The sequence below is a fragment of the Rhincodon typus genome, chromosome 9 (genome assembly GCF_021869965.1).
Source record: "Rhincodon typus isolate 14 chromosome 9, sRhiTyp1.1, whole genome shotgun sequence".
Taxonomy (NCBI): domain Eukaryota; kingdom Metazoa; phylum Chordata; class Chondrichthyes; order Orectolobiformes; family Rhincodontidae; genus Rhincodon; species Rhincodon typus.
In genome coordinates this window covers 10,924,437-10,943,404 of record NC_063340.1, presented here as the reverse complement: position 1 = coordinate 10,943,404, position 18,968 = coordinate 10,924,437, and the positions used below count along the sequence as shown (strand labels likewise).

Here is an 18,968-nt window from a genome sequence, read left to right as displayed (position 1 = left end):
GTTGCCGGATTGAAAGATCTCTTTTTTTTATTTTTAATTTTAAAGATGTTTTCTTATCGCCATAGAAACTATTTAGATTGTGTGGGTGTATTTAGTTTCTTTCATATCTCTTAAGATGGAGTTGGAATTCTTTGCTATCTGTTTTTAAGAAACCAAAACCTACTGTGGCACTGTTCAGGAATCCAATGTTCAATCATCTCTGTTAAGAAACTTAAGAAAATAACAAAAAATGCACAAGCTGCAAGGAGTTATAAAGCTGTTATTAATTGCAAGGGGCAGAGAAAAACACACTTAAAGGCAAAATAAAAGTGAAATAGTGCAGATGCTGGAACCTGGAGTGAAAATAGAAAGTATTGGAGAAACTCAGCAGGCTTGGCAGCAGCTTCGAGAGAGGAACAGAAGCTATACCAGACCTGAAACATTAGCTCTATTTCTGTCTCCCCAGATGCTGCCAGACCTGTTGAGTTTCTCTGGCATTTCCTGTTTTTACTCACAAAGACATGTCACCTTACACACTAATTTTTGTGAATAAATTCTTTTTTAAACCACTGCTTTCAGATTTCTAATACTTGTTCCTCCTATTTTAATTTCTACAAATTGGTTCCAATTTGTTTTTGAGAGTTAAAATTCACAAAATAATCTACAACAAAGTCAGAAGTTGTTTGGGAAGCTAAGCTGGTCTAGCAACATCTGTGGAGAGAGAAACGGAGTTAATGTTTCAGATCCATTGACTGTCTTCAAATATTCCACCCTAGTTCCAACATCCTCTGCAACTTTTCAAATTTGCTTTCTCTGGAACATCCATTAACTAGCATTAAATTTCAGTTCACACAACTGAACACTTAAAAACTGTCCAGCATATGTGTGTGTTTTTATCCCTATAAGAGTTCTCTCATACAGCCGACAGTAAAACTATTTGTTTCACTGTGCCCTGGAGATTTTCAGTTTTACAACAGGTTAATCAACCTTAAAACTCAATTTTGAATTGCCTGTAATGGAAATCAAACAGCAAGTTCCAGTTCAATTGCTAACACTTATCTCTTATGAAGCAAGCTAGCCCAACCTCTTAATAGCACAATGCTCATACTAAACTAACAAAAGCTAACAGTTTCTCAGCTTCTAACAGACTTAACAATGATTTTCACATGAACACATTTTTTTTCTTATTTACTCAGGATGCGAGCATCATTGGCTAGGCCAGCATTCATTGCCCATCCCTAATTGCTCAGAGGGCAGTTGAGAGTCAATCACATTGTTGTGGGTCTAGAGCCACATGTAGGTCAGACCAGACAGTTTCCTTCCTTAAAGGACGTTAGTGAACTACATGGGTTTTTCCCCTGACAATCGACAATGGTTTCCTGGTCATCTTTAGACTCTTAATTTCAGATCTGCCGTGGTGAGATTCAAGCTTGGATCCCCAGCACATTACCTGGGTCTCTGGATTAATAATCATGTGATAATACCAATAGGCTACCACCTCCCCAGTATGCAAACAAATGATAAAATATAATTTTCATAGAAAAAAATTTCAACTCCTACATTAAAAAGAAAAAAGGGTTAATGACATCAAAACTCTTCATGGTTACACATTTAGACAAATCTTCTTCCAGTGCGTTATCCATTTTCTCTCCTTTTCATATTTTAGAAATCTAAGTCTGCAAGTGACCCTGCATCTATTCACTTTGATGGGGTGATCCCCTTCAAGTGCTTGTGTGCCTTTCATCTACCAATTGTTCTCCAACTCTGAATGATCACGCCTGAAATCTCCCCACTCTCTTTTCACTTTGAGAAGATTGGTCCCTCCGCTAATGTTCCCTAGCTCTCCAATGCAGGCCAATACATCAGAAAGAAGAAGAGGAGCAATTTGTTCTACTTCAATCAGCACACCATTATGGACATGAGCTAATTTCTCAGAGGGATGGAGGGAATGAAAACATGGCAATGGTGCTGGTAGAATCGGATGGGAATAGGTCGACCCAGAGCAAGGTCCTACTTCAGTTTTGGAATACACCCACACAGGCTCATTCCTCAATACTACAGAAGCACCTATACTTTGCCCTCTTAATTTGCCTCTCTGTCGAGCCAACAGCTCTGATTGTCTACTTCCTTTGCAATTTCTCATTGAGCCAAGAGGTATTACTTTTCTTGCAATTCAAATTTCAACACATCATTTTCTTTCTTAACCTCCTTCAACTTTCTTTTTTTATTATTCATTCAAGGGATGTGGATTTTGCTAGCTGGGCCAGCATTTATTGCCCTTGAGAAAGTGGTTGTGAGCTGCCTTCTTGAACTACTGCAGCCCACGTGCTGTTGGTAGGCCCACAATGCCATTAGGAAAGGAGTTTCAGAATTTTGGCTTAGCGTCAGTGACGGAACAGCAATATAATTCCAAGTCCGGATTTGTGAGTGGCTTGGAGGAGAATTTGTAAGTGGTGATGTTCCCATGCAGCTGGTAGTGTGTTAGGAAGGTGCTGTCTAAGGAGCTCTGGTGAATTTCTGCAGTCCATTTTGTAGATAGTATACACTGTACTAATAAAGTTGTCGCTTGTCTTTATTCTCCTATCCAGTCTAAAAGTTAGAAACTCTTACCGAATTTTCTGCTACATCAACTATCCTTACTTTTACATCCCGAAGATGTGATATGAATAATTTCTCTCTTTTATGAATTACTTCAGTTGTGTTCTATAGTGAACTGCCTCCTGAACAATTGCTGTTGTCTTTTGTCTCCTAGCATTCCCACGAAGCAACACCATTTGGATGTTTACAAGAATTCTTTCAATTCTTTAGGGTCTTGATCATAGATCAAGATGCTGTAAATCAAGAACTTTCTTTTGTTATTTCATTTCTGCTGAAACTGTTTTTCTATATGAAACAGTTTATCTTTTCTCAACAGCTGCCTTAATTCATGAATTTCTTGATTCTTCTCTCTAACTGTTGAATTCATTATTCACTTGTATGTCATCTTCCAGTGCATATGTCTCAACAGGCCATGAGTTACAGCTATATCCCATACTCCACTAGCAATCTCATCATTGATAAAGGCGGTATTTTCATCAAACTTTCAATATAATCAAAGCTCCCTTTCACATTAGGTACTGTCACAACTCATAACTCATGTCCTGACCTTTCATCTCTTACACTTCAATTGGTCAGCAATATGTGAGTTTTATAAAGCTTGTTTAGATAATTTCTGATTTGTTCAGTTTGGTTGAGTATATAAAAGCTGAGCATTTGGAAAGCAGTGACAGGATCGATCTAAGTCAGCATGGATTCACTAAAAGGAAATAATGCTTGACAAACCGTCTGGAATTTTTTGAGGAGATGACCAGTAGAGTGGACAAGGGTGAGTCAGTAGCTGATGTGTATTTGGACTTTCAAAAGGCTTTTGACAAGGTCCCCACACAAGAGATTATTAAGCAAAATTAAACCTCATGGTATCAGAGGTAATGTATTGATGTGGATAGAGAACTGGTTGGCAGACAGGAAGCAGAGTTGGAATAAATGGGTCCTCTTCAGAGTAGCACACAGTGATGAGTGGGCTACTGTAGGGTTCAGTGCTGGGATCCCAGCTGTTCACAATATACATTAATGATTTGGATGAAGGAATTGAATGCCATATCTCCAAATTTGTAGATGACAGTAAGCTGGGTGGCAGTCTGTGCTGTGAGGAGGATGCTAAGAGACTGCAGCATGACTTGAATAGGTTGGCTAAGTGGGCAAGTACTTGGCAAACGCAATATAATGTGGAAAAATGTGGGGTTATCCACTTTGGTGACAAAAACAGGAAGGCAGTTTATTATCTGAATGATGGCAGTTTAGGAAAAAGTAAGGTGCAACAAGACCTGGGTGTCATGGTGGAACAGTCGCTGAATGTTGGCATGCAGGTGGAGCAGGCAGTGAGGAAAGCTAATGGCATGCTGGCCTTTATTGCAAGAGTATAGGAGTAGAGATATCTTGCTGCAATTATACAGGGTCTTGATTAGGCCACACCTTGAGTATTGCGTGCAGTTTTGGTCTCCCAGTCTGAGGAAGGGCATTCTTGCTATTGAGGGAGTCCAGCAAAGGTTCACCAGACTGATTTCCAGGATGGCAGGACTGATGTATGAAGAAAGACTAGATCGACTGGGCTTGTACTCACTGGAATTTAGAATTTTTTTATTCATTCATGGGATGAGGGCATCACTGGTTAGGCAGCATTTATTACCCATCCCTAATTGCCCAGAGGGCGGTTACAAGTCAACCACATTGCTGTGGGTCTGGAGTCACATGTAGGCCAGACCAGGCAAGGATGACAGTTTCCTTCCCTAGAGGACATTAGTGAACGAGATGGGTTTTTCCAACAAGCAACAATGGATTCATGGTCATCATTAGACTCTTCGTTCCAGATATTTATTGAATTCAAATTCCACCATCTGCCATGGCCGGATTTGAACCCGGGCCCTCAGACATTATCTGGGTCTCTGGATTAACAGTCCAGTGATAATACCACTAGGCTGTCACCTCCCCTACAAGGAGGAATCTCATAGAAACATATAAAATCCAGATGGGACTGGACAGGCTGGATGCAGGAATGATGTTCCCGATGTTGGGGAAGTCCAGAACTAGAGATTACAGTCTAATTTTAAGGGGTAAGCCATTCAGGACTGAGATGAGGAAGTTTTTTCATTCAGAGTTGGCAACCTGTGAAATTCTGTACCACAAAAGCCGTTTGTTAGATATATTCAAGAGGGTGCTAGGTGTTGCCCTTGCAGCTAAAGGGATTAATGGGTGTGGCGAGGGAGTGGGATACTGAAATTGCGTGATCAACCATGATCCTATTGAATGGTGGTGCAGGCTCGAATGGCCAAATGGCCTATTCTTGGACTTATTTTCTACGTTTCTATGTCTATTTAATGCAGATGAACCCATCTAATAGCTGAAGACAATTTAGTTAACAAACAAAAGACAAAAATGATTATACTTTTCAGAACTTTTTTCTATTTGCTTAAAGTATAAGACAATGGGGCATTTTGTATTGGCTGCCTTATCTTTTAGAATGACAGACCTCCATTCATTCGTGTGTTTGGGGCTTTGATATCAAAGGATAGTTTTAGCTGGTAAGTTTCTGGGTGTGTGTTGTCATCCTGCATTTTCCAAGCCTGTTCTCATAGCATTTAAAACACTTTTAAAATTTAAAGCATTCATGCAATTTTAAGCATACAAAACTTAACATTTTAAAACCCTGGCAATTAATGCAATTATGAGTAAGCAAATATTTACTAATGAATAATAAACAGTTGTTCTTCTTCTGGTTTACATTTTCTACCTTTGCTTCTTTGAAACCCAGAAGTATGTCATTCCAGAGTTCCTCTCAGGAAAGTCACTTGATTTATGTCTGTATTCTTGTATCAGCCCTCTTTTTAAAAAAAGTTTAAAAGTTCGATCTGCCCTTAAGTTATCCAAGGTTACGGTCTATGGTCACATGACAATCCAAATATCTGTTGGATCTTTCAATACCACATTATCCATATCCTAGTGTCACATGTCATCAGAGATAATGTAAACATTTTTGCATCAGCTAAACAGTCCCTGCTAGAGGCAAAGTGCACCTAACTAAATGTTACAATCAGATACCAGGTCATGTTCCCAAATTATTACAGTTCCAGATAGGATACACTCAAAATGCCAAGCTCCTTCGTAAGGAGGAATGATCTAGTCCCCCTTCTTCTTTCTTCCATCTCTTTGGTTGGTCACAACAAAATTAATTTACAGGGCACCCCTTTGGACACCTTTCACCTAAACCAAATGAACTTATGTTTGAAAACGAACTAATTTAACCATGCTTTCTTGAGATAAGAATGCAAGAAGAAATAATAAAATAACACATAGTCAGAGACTAGGAATAAGAAGTAAATCCGAAAAAAAAACAAAAGTTAAAAGATATACAGATCAATTTATGTAAGTCATCTGTGCGCATTCGACTGTGAAATGTTGACAATTGAACAGACAATTTGGGGATTCTTGGCTTTAGGGTTAGTTGAAATTCATTTGCCCTGTTTTCTTTTAACAGTGCTTGGCTACCAGCTCTCAGAATGAGAGACTGCTCCTTTTGTCCTGTTTCCAGGCTTGCTAAGTAATTGTCTTCTATCAGGCAGAGTAAGAAACTTCTTTACTTACAATGCAGAAGTCACTAGTGACTGTATCTTAAACCATGGATTTTACAGCACACTTGTGGGCGAACCCAGGCTAATATACATCAGTATCTCAGCTCACTAGCACTTCTTCCACTAGCAACAAAGACTAGGATTGAAGGGTCTAGCCCGAAACGTCAGCCTTCCTGTTCCTCTGATGCTGCTTGGCCTGCTGTGTTCATCCAGCTCTAAACCTTGTTATCTAAGACCAGGATTGAGCTTGCTTTCAACTCATGTACTTTTGTATCCTGAAAGGAGATGACATCAAATATATCCTTTGCCCAACTGTTCTTTTTTCTCCCATGATGTTCATAATCTGAGTTAACTCCCAAGAGTTTATAGTTCAGTTTATAACACTCTCTTTCTTTAAGTCCATCTCTTTGAAGCTCCCTTGACATCTCCAAGTGTGACCTTCCAGTGTCTCTCTTTCTTTCTATCCAGACAGAGCCACTGAATTTACACCTGCAATCATTTTTGGCTGTATGTCATTTTTCTTTAATTGTAATTAAAAGTTCAGTATATCCATGGTGATATCGATTGTCATGACACTTACAACCTATTTAAGGTAACTCCATCAAGCTCGTAACATGGCTCATTGCAATTTTCCAGAAGTAATGTACATTTTTAAGCAGGGGCCTTGCTGTCATGTTTAGCCTTAGCATGATATCACGTTTTCCTCCTCCATCACATTATCCGACTACTCCATACCTCATGACGCTGAAAACCTGAAAGATTTAAAAGGGACCGAAGGGACAACATTTTCATGCAAGAGGGTGGTGCATGTATGGAATGAGCTGCCCGAGAAAGTGGTGGAGGCTGGCATGGTTACAACATGTAAAAGGCATCCGGATGTGTGCATGAATAGGAAGGGTTTAGAGATTTGGGCCAAATGCTGGCAAGTACGACTAGATTAATTTAGCATATCTGGTCAGCGTGGATGAGTTGGACTGCAGCGTCTGTTGCCATGCCATACAGCTCTGACTCTATGCGTTATTATTCGCCTCCAAGTTTGAGAAATCCAGTACACTCCAGGCCAAGCTCCCATTCTCCATCGAGTTTGTCATAAAAACTCTTAATGTCTGTGTTCTAACTCTTCCCATTCATCCTTCAACCCCTGCTGGCTGACCTGGTAATGACGTTAGCAAGGGGCATTGCTGTTCCTATTCTCTACATTTGCCTGGCAGAATGGAGATAAATGATTCAATGTATTCTTATTCAGTGGTTGGGAGGGAATTCTGCCTGCTGGATTGCATAAGTGCACAACAGCATGACTCATGACCTTCTAATATTGCATCAGATATGTGCCAGAAGCACGAACAGTCAAGTAAAGGTCAAACAACAGCCATGGCTAACCATCCACAGTAACCGAGCTGTCTTCGGTTACTCAATGCCTCTGTTCTGCAAGTGTCATAGTTGGGAAGCCACAAATGCGAATCGGATTTCCTTAACCCTCCACACAGAGTCATACTTTATGACAGCAATCTAACCAGCTTTCATTTATCATAGAACATAACAGGATTGTAACATGCTTACGTGAAACAAAAGACAGACCTGTCCTTAAGTCATTACTAATCACCATTAGTGATTTGATCTTAAAATTAGATCATTAAGAAAAGATGGTGTTGACTGGAATTTCTACCAAGAATTGGACAATACTGGAGGGGAGATGAAACAGGCTCAAGGAGCTGAAATTACTTACTCGTGTTCCTAAGATGCCTATGTGCGTTTTTGTCCAAACAGCCCTCCGTGACCTCCCCTTCCCTGATTGCAATATCCAAAATACTCTATCATAGAGTAGCTACAGTGTAGAAGATGGCCATTCAGCCCAACACATCCATACCGATCCACTCTAGCCCTGCATTTCCCAAGGCTAATCCACCTAATCTACAAATCCCAGGACATTATTGGCAATTTAGCATGTCCAATCTGCCTAACCCGTACATCTTTAGACTGTGGGAGGAAACCAGAGCACCTGGAGGGAACCCATGCAGACAAAGTGAGAATGTGCAAACACAGACAGTTACCTGAGCTGGAATCGAACCTGGCCCCCATGAGGCAGTAGTGCTAACTGCTGAGCCACCAGGCCTATCCATGCTCTGTGTCCTATTTGTCTGTCACCCTTGAGCTTGTTGAATTTACAGAGACCAGGCTGACATCTCAAATTCTCAGCCGTGTATATAAATCCCTCAATGGTCTCTCTTCTCCCTGCCTTGGTAATCTCACACAGGCCTAAAATGTCCTCTTTTCCTTTTGCCTTAACAACCTGACATCAGAATGAGAAGGTTGTGGGTTGGAGTCACATACTTCACGTTGAAAGGGTCCTTTATTGGATGAGCTATGAAAAGATATGTCTCTTCTCTCATGTGGATGTAAAAGATCACTAGGTACCAGTTTGAAAAAGAAAAGCAGGGGCATTATCCCCGGTGTTTTATCCCACAATCAGTATCAGCAAAACAGATTCAATAAGAAGTTCACCAAAGATTCTTAAACAGCACCTTCCAAACCCATGACCACTTCCAACTAGAACAACAAGATACATAGGAACACCACCACCTGTAATTTGGACTCCAAGCCACTCCCCATCCTGACTCGGAAATATATCGTCGTTCCTTCAGGCTCACTGGGTCAAAATCCTGGACTTCCCTCTCAACAGCAGAGGTTCAAGAAGGCAGCTCACCACCACATTCTCAAGAGCAGCTAGGGACGGGCAATAACTACTGACCTAACTAGAGCACTCGCATCCCACATATGTATTTTTTTTGAAAAAGAACAGAATATGTGATCATTATCACATTGCTGTTTGTAAGCATTTGCTGTGTGCAAATTGGCAAGTCTGTTTCTTACATTACACCCGTGACTGCCACTTTAAAAGTATTTGATTGGCTGCCGATTGCTTTGAAGCATTCTAAGGTGCTATATAAATGGAAATATGTTTTTCTGTATAGAAATGCAAGGTAAAGTATGAAGCAGGAAACATTGGAAACAAATTGTGCAGTAACTATAGAGAGAGGAGTTGACATTTCTGAGCTTGAAACATTTCAAACCAATATCTGACCCCCTTTCCGAAGTGATGAGCACATTTACTTGGTATTGCAAAGTGAACAAATTTGAAACTTTTCATCTTGTAGCCAGCAGAACAGTCAGCAAGAATACCATATTTTCAACCATTGCATCTACTTAAAAGGGCAGGCCAAATATTGGAATTCCTGCATCAGTATGAGAAAACCTTTGAGAGCATGAATCTTTTTCTCAGTACTGAGAAAACAGGATAATTATATCAGTCGTCTGCTTAGTTGTCTTTGTGCCAGTGGAACTAAGCCTAATTTCCATAGACAACAAGGTGCAGGGCTGGATGAACACAGCAGGCCAAGCAGCATCATAGGAGCAGAGAGGCTGACGTTTCAGGCCTAGACCCTTCTAACTGCTTCTTTTATCATCTTGGAGAATCTCTTCTGGACCTTCTCCATGGTTAGGAAATCGCTCTTTGCTCATTCTCAGTTTATGGCCTTCACCTTGAAAAGGCTGATGTTTATTCTCTAGTATTCCTTGAGAATGTGACAGTGCCCTCCTTCTTGAACCACTGTAGCCCAACTTGGGAAAGTATTACCATTAGGGAAATAAAATAGCAAGCAGTTAATCGATGCGTGTTGATCCAGCCATTCAGTATCACTGTTAATGTTTAAAACAGATAAAACTAATGGTTTCTTCACAGATAGTGATCGATTTTTAAAACGAGATCAGTGTATATCATTGAGAAGAGATGGTACTGACTGAAATTTCTGCCGAAAAGTGATGTATTTTTGGAAAAGGAATTAGTGATGTTTGAGGACATTATACAAGATGTTGGTTCACTTGTTCCTGTCGATTTTCCCTTTTGGTTTTTCTCATCAGTTCATTTTCAGTTTTTGGTAAGTATAGTTTAAACTGCAGAGCTGAAAGAAGTGTATCAATACTTTATTTATAGTAAACAAATTGATTGATATTTAAATAGTCAATATATTTTAATAACTTAAAGGAATAGAGTCATAGAGCATGGAAACATATCCTTCAGTCCAACTCGTCCATACTGACCAGATATCCTAAATTAATCGAGTCCCATTTGCCAGCGTTTGGCCCATATCCCTCTAAGCCCTTCCTATTCATTTACCCATCCAGATGTCTTTTCAATGTTGTAATTGTACCAGCCTCCACCACTTCCTCTGGCAGCTCATTCCATGCATGCACCACCCTCTGCATGAAAAAGTTACCCCTTAGGTCCCTTTTAAATCTTTCCCCTCTCACCTTAAATCTATGACCTTTAGTTCTGGACTTGCCTACCCTGGGGAAATGACCTTAGCTATTCACCCTATCCATGCCCCTTATGATGTTATAAACCTCTATAAAGTCACCCCTCAGCCTCTGATGCTCCAGGGATAATAGCCCCAGCCTATTCAACCTCTCCCTATAGCTCAAACCTTCCAAACCTGGTGACATTTTTGTAAATCTTTTCTAAACCCTTTCAAGTTTTAAGTGGTTTCAAGTACTCGTTAAACAATATTTACATTCCTAACTTGCGCAGTCCTCTTTTTCTGCTCCCTACAATTTATTTATAATAGGATGTGATAGGACTCTCAAAGATTCTTAATACCCTAGAATTGTTGACCTGTCCACCTAAACTGGTGCAATGAGTGAAATGTGATAACTGCACTGTATTATGTCATGTAGTGGTAGACTCCCAGCTGAAGTCACAGAGGGCTACTTGCCCATTCTGAATGTGTACTTTGCCTCAATTCAGATGGGAACAATCAGGAACTTGGAAGTCCTTCTCCACTCCAATTTCAGCAGAATCCACTGCTGAGAAGGAAAACACAGGTTTTCTTTTGTTGTTTTTTTTACTGCTTAATGATATTTGAATTGGGTTCAATGATATTTCTGGACCCAACTCTATTGTTTCAAAGCAATATGCCATAAAAGTTGAAACAAAAACAGAAAATGCTGGGGAAATTCAGCAGGTCTGGCAGCACCTGTGGAGAGAGAAAAACAGAGTTAATGTTTTGAGTCAAGTGACCCTTCTTCAGTGCTGCTTTCTCTCCATGGATGCTGCCAGACCTGCTGAGTTTCTCCAGCGATATCTGGTTTTGTTTCAGATTTTCAGCATCCACATTTCTTTGTTTTGTATTATCATAAAAGTTGTTTGTGTTATTATTAATAGAACATTTGGAAATAAGTGAAATCAAAAAGATAAAATAAAACCAGACATAAAAATAGTTTATTTATAAAATTATTAATACTTTAAAAAAACATATTTTCAAAAGGGAGAGAACCTGCAGGTTTTAACTGCTGAATTATAGCAGGAGAGGTTTAGTTGAAGTCCTTTGTGTCAAGAAAAGCAAAAAGGCAAGTCAAAATTCTATTGACTGAACTACACTAGACTTAAGGCACAGTGTAATATATTGCAAATGTTTAAAATATTTAAACCCATGGTTATAGAGCGCCAGTTCCCCACTGTCAAGAGTTGAAAAGTTAACATAGAAAATGTTAAGCTATTACTTTGGTAACTGCCCCCATATGTCTTGAGTGCCTTCAGATGAATTATTTGATAGGTCTGGAGCGGCACAGTGGTTCAATGGTTAGCACTGCTGCCTCACAGCACCAGGGATCTGGGTTTGATTCCACCCTCAGGCGACTGTCTGTGTGGCATTGTACATTCTCCCCATGTCTGCATGGGTTTCCTACAGGTGCTCCGGTTTCTTTCCCCAGTCCAAAGATGTGTAGGTTAGGTGGATTGGCCATACTAAATTTCCCAACGTGTTCAGGGATGTGCTGGCTAGGTGGATTAGCCATGGGAAATGCAGGGTTACAGGGATAGGACAGGGGAGTGGGTGCTCTTTGTGGACTCCATGGGTCAAATGGCCTGCTTCCAAACTGTAGGGATTCTGTGATTCTAGTCAGATTTTAAGAACACATTACCAAAGCATCTCAGATTTCCACAGCAAATTACAATCAAATCAGATTTTTTTTTGCTGACTAATTTGTCATTTTATTTGGTTTGCGCCTTGTCATGTCTATATGTTGATCCAACAGTCAAGTTGAATTTAACAGAGAAGGACAAGATACCTTCCAGTTTGTTCATACTAGATTCAGGAATATGTGAGTATTTGGCTGCTTTATTAATGTAGAAGGGACATCACACATGTCTAAATTCAAACAAGCAAATCATTGAAATACCTTAACCATTCCAGAGAAAGTAATTACTTATCATTCAGGAATGTGTGCAGCTTTTATGGATGCCATTCTAAATGTTCCCAGTGCAAGCAACTGAACAAAACTACTTTTTTTACATATAGTCCTTGTGATTTATGCTGTTGTCAAATGACACATCTGCGAACAAAAACTGCAGAGCAGATTCCAGCTACAGAGAACAGTGTTTACATTGACTGGCACCCAATTGGCTGGGACTGCCTTGCTCAGAAAAGACGCATGCTGTGCATGTCTGGAGGCGGCAGAGACAGAGATTGCTCTCCAGTGCTTAAAGATACATTTCAAACACATGTAGGAAGCTTGAGGTTGGGGAGTGGCATCCCTGCTATATCTAAACACTTAGAAAGTGCTCAGTGCGTGGTATGGACTCCCTAAGCATTTTGTAAAACTTGCTTGCCATCACATTGGGTTTGTACCAGACAGCAGTGAGGCTGTGGAATTCTCTGCTATTGGAAACTGTTGAGGCCAAAACACTGAACACTTTCAAGAAAGATGTAGATGTAGTAATTAGGTCTAAAGAGATCAAAGGATGTGGGGTAAAAGTAGCAACAGGGGACTGAATTGGATGATCAGCCACAATCATGTTGAATGGCAGAGCAGGCTCGAAGGGCTGAATGGCCTACTCTTGTTCCTATAGTTGATGTTCCTATGTAACTTGGTAGCAAAGTGAAAAGGATAGTCTTGTCTCTCAGAATTCACTCTTTGACTTACTAGGTTGGTCAGTTAGACTCTGTGATTTGCATTGTCAATATTATATCATGTAAATCCTTAAAGACCACCCCGAAAATAAGACAACTGCTTAATTGAACCCAAACCAATTCTGTTCAACAAAAGCAGCTTCCATCCACTGTGCCCTGTTCCTCAGTTGCCTTCCTGCATACACCATTCCGTGGCGGGAACAAGACCATGTTTAAAGTTACCACCCATACCCAGTCTATGGGCACCATCTTGCTTCACCATTGGGGTGCCCACTTGCTGACCAGGCACTGGTTAGACACTATTTTTTGGGAAGGCCCAATGAGCCATAAGCCAGTTGGTGACGCGACCATTGGGCTTTCGACAGACATCAAGAGCCTTGAGGGAAGGGATCCCAGCTCGCTCTTGCACTTAGCAGCACCACTGGGAGGGCTGTGGCTGATGCTGGAAGGACAGCCCCACCCTTAGAATCACAAAGGATGGATCAAGGCTACAAGTAAGTATTTGGAGCTGGGGGTTAATGGTTGGGGAGCGTGGAGACAGGGGCTCACAGGCAGGCATGATGCTCACCAAGCTTCCATCTTTCAAATATCTAGTGCCTGAGTCCCTCAACTAGGGGTCAGTTATCTTTGATTGGGGGAGCTATGCTCCCATGCTCACACACGTGTGTTGGCCATACAGGTTGACCTGTAGTGCACACTACATGTTGAGAAGCCAATTGCAGCTTGCTTATTGCCAGAGGTGGTGGAATGGGGTCCTAACGTGCTGCTTAATTAGCCACTTAAAGGTCTCAACTGGGGTGCAGTGGGACGAATGTTGACCATCAGCCTTACATTCTCCAATTTAACTCTGGCTGAAGCAAGAAGGTAGTAGGGTTCAGATATGGCACTACCCCCTGCCTGATTAAATGCCCTTCACACCTCAAAACTTGCCACCAGATCGGGCAGAAAATCATCTTAGACCCAATGTCTCTTATTTTGCAACAGTGATTGCAATTCAGAAACACTTCATTGGCTAAAAAGTGCTTTAGACCTCCTGAGGGCATGGAAGGTGCTAGATAAATTCTAGTCCCTTTCTCATCCTTAATAAAATGAGTGCATGGTGACTCAGTGGTGAGCACTGCTGCCTCACAGCGCCAGCATGCTGGGTTTCCCATCATTGGGTGACTGTGCAAACTCCACACATTCTCCCATGTCTGCGTGGGTTTACTCTGGGTGCTCTGGTTTCTTCCCACGGTCCAAAGATGTGCAGGTTAGGTGGACTGGCCGTGCTATATTGCCCACAGCATCCAGTGATGTGCAGGTTAGGTGGATTAGCCATGGGGAATGCAGTGGGGTGGGTCTGGGTGGAATGCTCTTCAGCCTGTTTCCGCACTGGAGGGATTCTGTGAAAACTCAGCGGGCTGAGTGCATTTTTTTCTAGATATAGCCAAGGAATAGATGCACCTTACTTATTTATCAAGAGCCAAAATGAATTACTAATTGACACCAGTACCTTATTAGTTGCTGAAACAATGCAAAATACTTGAACAATTTTCATTCAAACAATGCCACACAGACGGAAATGCCAATCTCTTCTTCATTAAAGTTAGAATATTGACAAGACATCAGGAGAACTCACTGCTTTTCTTTGAATATTAAAACAGAATCTTTCATAGTTGCTAATGGAGCTTTGATTTGACATTGCAGTCAAAGGATGGCCCCTCTGCTAATACAGCATTGCACTGGAGTACAACCTTAAATGCAACAGAACCAGACAAATAGTTATGTGACAGCTTCCTTATCAAAATAGTATTCATTAGCAAAAATGCTGTGGGTGTAATATGAAGAATTTCCTGTGAGTGATAATATAAACATGGAAACATAGAAAATAGGAGCAGGAATAGGCCACTCAGCACTTCCAACTGCTTCACCATGCAATATGATCATGGCTGATCATCTAACTCAGTCCCCTGTTCCCACTTTCTGCCCATACCCTTTGATATTTTTAGCCCTAAGAACTATATGTAACTCCTTCCTGAAAACATCCATTGTTTTGCCTCAACTGCTTTCAGTGGTGGAGAATCTCATAGACTCCCACTCTGTGGGAGAAGAAAATGTCTCCTTATCTCCATTCTTAATGCCTACCCCGTATTCTTAGACTGTGACCCCTGGTTCTGAACTGCAGTCATCAGGAGCATCCCTCCTGCATTTAGGTTTCTATGAAATTCCCCCCTAGACTCCAGTGAATATAGTCCCAACTGATCCAGTCCTCTTCACATGTCATTGCTGCTACCCCAGGAATCAGTCTGTTAAATCTTCATTGTACTCCCTCCATAGCCATAACATCCTTCCTCAAAAAAAAGACCAAAACTGCATGCAATACTCCAAGTGAGGTCTCACCATGGCCTATATAATTGCAGCAAGATATCTCTGCTCCTGTGCTCAAATCCTCTTGCTATGAAGGCCAACATACCATTTGCTGTCTTCACTGCTTGCTGCACCTGCATGTTTAGCTTCAGCAAATGGTGTACAAGGGCACCCAGGTCTAATTGCACTTCTCCCTTTCCCAATCTATAATCATTCAGCAAACAATCTGCCTTCTTCCTGTTGTTGCTGCTAATTTGTATAACCTCACTTTTATCCACATTATACTGCATCTGCTGATGGTACCCGTGCTCAATTTGTTATTCAATTTATATAAACTAATATTAATTTTATGGTGCTTTCCTCTTCAAAGAGGAGGATTATGGGACTCTCTGGTTTGAGAACTGCACAGGTAGAATGAGCCAACTAGTTACTTGTAAAATTCCCGAGGTCTCCAGTCTGTGTTGTGTCTTTCACCTATTATTGGTCTAGTATTACCATAAACTGTAGTTTACTGCATGAGATTTTTGTTGATTCCTCCTGCACATGATTTTTCATCAAAATGGCGCAGCAGCCTTCCATCTGTATAAATACCTCCTTAAAAGTTCTGCTTTTCCATTCTCGATGCTCTAACAGAGGTTTATAGCTCGGAATGAGATGCTTTGGTCCGTTGTACCCAGGGTTCTGTTCGGCTTAGCTCTGTTTTCACATCCCCAGCTTCGAGTGTTTAGGCAATTTTCTCCTGAAATGTATTAGTGGCACCTCCACACCATGCAATGCTCAGATAAATCTCTCCTGAAAACAATTTTGCCAATGTACACTCTTTGGTTTCAGAAGTGAAAATGTTGGCACTGGTGATTTTTCATCACTGACTTAGGTGCTTTTCCTAATTAATCTGTTGAGTGATGTTATGATACACCTCTGGTGCAGAACGGGCTTGAACCTCCTGGCTCAGAGATATGGACACTATCGCAAGAGCCCCTTCATCCCTGACTTACCCTTGGCCTGTTAAGCTTCAAAGTTTTGAAATTCCACCATTAGTGGAATTTTACAGGGTCAGTGGGAGATGACTTGTATGGACCATTGATAGAAATGATGTTCTGGATGCTTATTTGAGTACCAAATCTGAGTTATAAGTGATAAGAGTTAGAAGAGAATAAAAGAATATAAGAATAAAATTAGGAGCAGGAGTCAGCCTTTCATGCCTACTCCTTCTTTATACTCGATCATGACCGATGTTCTACCTCAATGCCATTTTCCTGCACTGTGCCTTGATCACATGGTTATGCGGTTACAAAATCAGAACCCATTAAGTGAATCCTTTCGTCATGTAGAAATCTCATATCCCACTGCCTGAGAAATAATGACCTTGTTTTCATGCACAATGTGTTACGATCTGAAGAATAAATTGTGTCTTGGAGAAAGGTGTCTGAAGTTGAATCCACTTCTCACAGAATTGCACCTGATTCAACCTAACAATTTGAATATTTGTACTATTTCAACCCATTTCTATTCTCTTACTCCTCAGGTCATGGTCTCTCTTGACAATTTCCAGTCTCTTCTGCGCCAGCAAATCTCAGTTTTGTAGCTGAACTTGATGAAGAGAAAGACAAATGCAAATAGTAATAAGTTGCTGGAGAAACTCAGCAGGTCTGGCAGCACCTGTGGGCAGAAAAATAGAGTTAACATTGAGTCCAATGACTCTTCATCAGAACTAATAGCAGGAAAGATAACGTGGTATTTATGCTAAAGATGGGATGGAGGAAAGGAGGGGTGACCTGATAGGTGGAAACGGAGCCCAGACAGAGAAAGAGATACGAAAGGGGTAGGCAGACGAGGTGATTATTGACAGTAAGCTAGGACAGAAGAGAAGATTAAGAAAGAATGCTGCAAGTAGGAAAGAATGGGTTGGCTGTGCTAAAAGGGACCCATGACAGAACGGGACCTGGGTGTGGGGGTGGGTAAGAAAGGTAGAAGGTCATAATCTGGCTATAAAATTATTGAACTCAATGTTGAACCCTGAAGGCTGCAGGGTCCCCAAACGGAAAATGAAATGTTATTCTTTGAGCTTGCGCTGATCTTCGCTGGAGCACTTGCGGCAGACCTGAGTCAGAAATGTCGTGGTGGGAACAGGGTAGTGTGTTTAACGTGAGAGGCTGCTGGAAGCTCAGGGTTATTTTTATGGACAGAATGTAAGTGTTCTACAAAGTGGTCACCCAATCTGTGCTTTGTCTCCCCAATGTAGAGGAGGCCACATTGTGAGCAGCAAATGCAGCAGGCTAGATTGAGTGAAATACAGGTAAATTGCTGTTTTGCCTAGAAGGTGTGTCTGGAGCCTTGGATCGCGAGGAGGGAGGAAGTAAATGGGCAGATATTACACCAGTTCTGAGGAAGGGTCACCGGACCCGAAACGTTAACTCTGTTTTCTCCTTCACAGATGCTGCCAGACCTGCTGAGCTTTTCCAGCAACTTTATTTTTGTTCCTGACTTACAGCATCCACATTTCTTTTGGTTTTTAGATATTGCACCTTCTGTGGTTGCTTGGGAAAGTGCCATGGGGTGTGGGGAGGTGTTGGGAGTGAAGGAGGGGTGGTTCAGAGTGTATCAGAGGGAGCTGTCCCTGCAGAGGGCTGACAAGGGAGGACAGGGGAATGTATGTCTGGTAGCGGCATCCCACTGGAGGTGGCAGTAATGGCAGCTTACGACGCTTTGGATATCGAAAGTTGTGGGGTGGTAAGTGAGAACCAGGGGGACCCTATCCACCACCAAAGACATCTTTCCCTCCCCACCTTTATCTGCTTTCCGGAGGGACAACTCTCTCCGTGACTCCCTTGTCCGCTCCACACTCCCCTCCAGCTCCACCACACCCGGCACTTTTCCCTGCAACCGCAGGAAGTGCTACACCTGCCCCCATACCTCCTCCCTCACCCCCATCCCAGGCCCCAAGAAGACTTTCCACATCAAGCAGATGTTCACCTGCACATCTGCCAATGTGGTATACTGCATCCGCTGTACCCGGTGTGGCTTCCTCTACATCGGGGAAACCAAGCGGAGACTCGGGGACCACTTTGCAGAACACCTACGCTCGGTTCGCAACAAACAACTGCACCTCCCAGTCGCGAACCATTTCAACTCCTCCTCCCATTCCTCAGACGACATGTCCATCCTGGGCCTCCTGCAGTGCCACAACGATGCCACCCGAAGGTTGCAGGAACAGCAACTCATATTCCGCTTGGGAACCCTGCAGCCCAATGGTATCAATGTGGATTTCACAAGTTTCAAAATCTCCCCTCCCCCCACCGCATCCCAAAACCAGTCCAACTCGTCCCTGCCTCCCTAACCTGTTCTTCCTCCCACCTATCCCCTCCTCCCACTTCAAGCCGCACCTCCATCTCCTACCGACCAACCTCATCCCGCCCCCTTGACCTGTCCGTCCTCCCTGGACTGACCTATCCCCTTCCTAACTCCCTACCTACACTCACCTTTCCTGGCCCCATCCCCGCCTCTTCGACCTGTT

The 18,968-nt window shown here is 41.9% G+C and overlaps 1 long non-coding RNA gene across 1 annotated transcript in view; it reads left to right on the top strand.

Annotated features, from left to right (window-relative positions):
• The window catches only part of LOC125484050, a 77,956-nt gene that overhangs the window by 52,745 nt on the left and 6,243 nt on the right, over nucleotides 1-18,968 (top strand). The window lies entirely within an intron of this gene.